Source organism: Nannobrachium achirus (assembly GCF_963921795.1).
Source record: "Nannobrachium achirus genome assembly, chromosome: 12".
In the NCBI taxonomy this organism is placed as follows: domain Eukaryota; kingdom Metazoa; phylum Chordata; class Actinopteri; order Myctophiformes; family Myctophidae; genus Nannobrachium; species Nannobrachium achirus.
Window position 1 is genome coordinate 54,404,429 of NC_137832.1, and position 2,500 is coordinate 54,406,928.

The 2,500-nt window shown below is 44.8% G+C and overlaps 1 protein-coding gene across 1 annotated transcript in view; it reads right to left on the reverse strand.

Moving 5' to 3' along the window:
* Positions 1–2,500, reverse strand: part of fras1 (Fraser extracellular matrix complex subunit 1) — a 224,594-nt gene that overhangs the window by 100,835 nt on the left and 121,259 nt on the right. The gene's annotated exons all lie outside the window — the stretch shown is intronic.

Consider the following 2,500-nt stretch of genomic DNA (forward strand, 5'->3'; position numbering starts at 1 on the left):
GTCAGTGCTATGGGCTAAGGTGAAGTCTGAAGAGGTGAGTCTTCAGGCCACGGCGGAAGCTGCAACAGGGAGTTTATTCCACGGTTTGGGGGCCAGGAGGGCGGAAAGAAGGGGGAGTGAACAGAGTCAGGGAGATAAGAAGAACGATTTAGGGATAGAAGGGAGGAGGCGAGGGAGAGAAGGGAGGAGAGAAAGGGGGCAAAGTCAGACATGAATAGATAAAAGACATAATTGTGTTTTCCCTTGCTTTGTCAAACTCGCTTTGCACCCCGCAGCAACGTTTGCATTTATAGATTGTTGTTGTCATCAACTGTTTGCTATATAATTGTATTGCTGTAAACTAAGTCGGCCAGTCTGTTTCGACTGTCCTGTAGATAGTTCTGATATATATTCATTCTGTTAGAGCTATTCATAATAACTTTATTCATGAGAATCATACTTCCATCGCCCGACTGTGTCTTGCTGTGAGAATAGCAGGCCTACAAGCTCATATCGCTTTGCCGATGTTTGTACAGTATGTGTTTATATGTTTCTATTTTTAGCCGTTCTCGGCATGCAACACCATCGCGAGACAGACCACGAATTAGACTTGAGAGATAACATTTAGTTCTAAATGCTGGACACACTGGACACTCTGCCGGTCAAGCGTATTCAATCCCATCTAAATCCCAGTAAGCCCGTGCTTCTCAAAGGGTGTGTTGAGGCTCACTGGTGTGCAATGAGAAAATCCATGGTGTGCCTTGGGCTTTTGTGACAACCACACATTAGTATTGCAATATGTTGTACTGTACTGTATACATACCACAGACTATACAATATGTTTTAAATATATAATTTTTACATTTATTATACCGGTACTTTGTGTGTCCTCATTTTCCAACGTGCAGAGGGAAATTCTATACCCTAAAAATATATTAATCTATCAGCAGATCCGGTCTGGATCTGGAAGTTGAACATTTCATTTAAAATAAATGCAGATTTGTAATGCTATATGTTGTCAGAATCTGCTTTGTTTGCATTCATTTGTGTGACTTATCGCCCCCGATGCCCACAGTATGCCAACCCAAATACGCAAAAAAATATATTCTGAGACCAACGATGCAAATCTACAACTCAGTTCAGTATAAAGTAATCCACAGATTTCACTACACAGGCCAAACAATGATCACCATGGGGTTCACATCATCTCCAATCTGTTTTCAGTGCACACAAAATAAACCTGGTAATTACATTGACGCCACTTGGGGCTGCAACACCGGTAGCACAGTTTTGGAAAGAAGTCGTTCCAACTCTATCACATTTCCTGGGCTGCCACATCCCGCTAACTCTGTCAATATGCTAACTCAGTGATGGATCGAAACAATGCCCACAATAGACTACTCCTTGTGGCCCTCACTGGCCCTCCAAGAAAACCATCCTCGTGAAAGGGAAAACGTAAACCCTGCTCGCTGGAAAAACCTAATAACAGACTTGTATATCCCTGGACACAACAGATTCACACCTCGATTATCTTCGATCGTAATTTCATAACCCACAATTCTCCTTGCCTAAGAACAGAGCTCAAGACCCTGTTGTTAGATAGAAGAGTGTGGAGGGCAGAGATTCAGGAGTCACAAACAAAAGAGAAATTCTGCCGTGGCTTTGTGGCTTAAATCCGAGGGTGTTCAAATGGGACCCAGAATGGACCCCAATCGCCTGCGTCGTTAGCAAACTCTCCTGAGTTAAATCGACACTGAGTATTTTAACGTGCATTAGTGTCTTTTCTCTGAATCAACCTTGAAGGGCATTGTTCACCCCTACTGGGGTTTGGATGCAGAGAGAATCCTAATTTAACCGGCGGGAACAATTCCAGTCAGGTCCCCAGGGAATTAAACATCTATCCTGATATACTTGATCCATGTAGTGGAGGTGGCAAGGGAGTGAATTACTATTCCATAGAATTGCTTACAACGGTGGCTTTGCAGCACAGAGTGCCGCCTGCTATCAATTCACCGGGTGTTGCTGTTAATCTCTGGTGTTGGTGCGTCGCTGCTCCAGACCGCGCAGTAAACAGACAACAGCACACTTCTACTTAAAGTTCCAAGGCACTTAAACGCCTCCTTGTCGCCTTAGATGCGATTCCCTTAAAGCAGGGGTCTTCAACGTTTTTCATGCAAAAAGGACCCCTTAACCGAGGCAGAGATGAAGCAGGGACCCACGTTACTGTGCTGGGAACGCCTGGGGACCCCCGGAGGGAGTGGATAAAGTTTCTCAGGATAGGAAATCTCAGTTGGAACTGTTACCCCCGGGACCCAATTCCGGATAAGCGGTTGAAGATGGATGGCTAAATCGACTGTGCTCCATCAGGCTTATACAGTAACATGCACCTCTGTCTCTCTCAGTTTCTCTCTTTCTCTCTCTCTCTCTCGCTCTCTCTCTCTCTCTCTCTCTCTCTCTCTCTCTCTCTCTCTCTCTCACTCGGTACAGTAGTGAGCAGGGAATGTGTGGACTGACTGGAAGA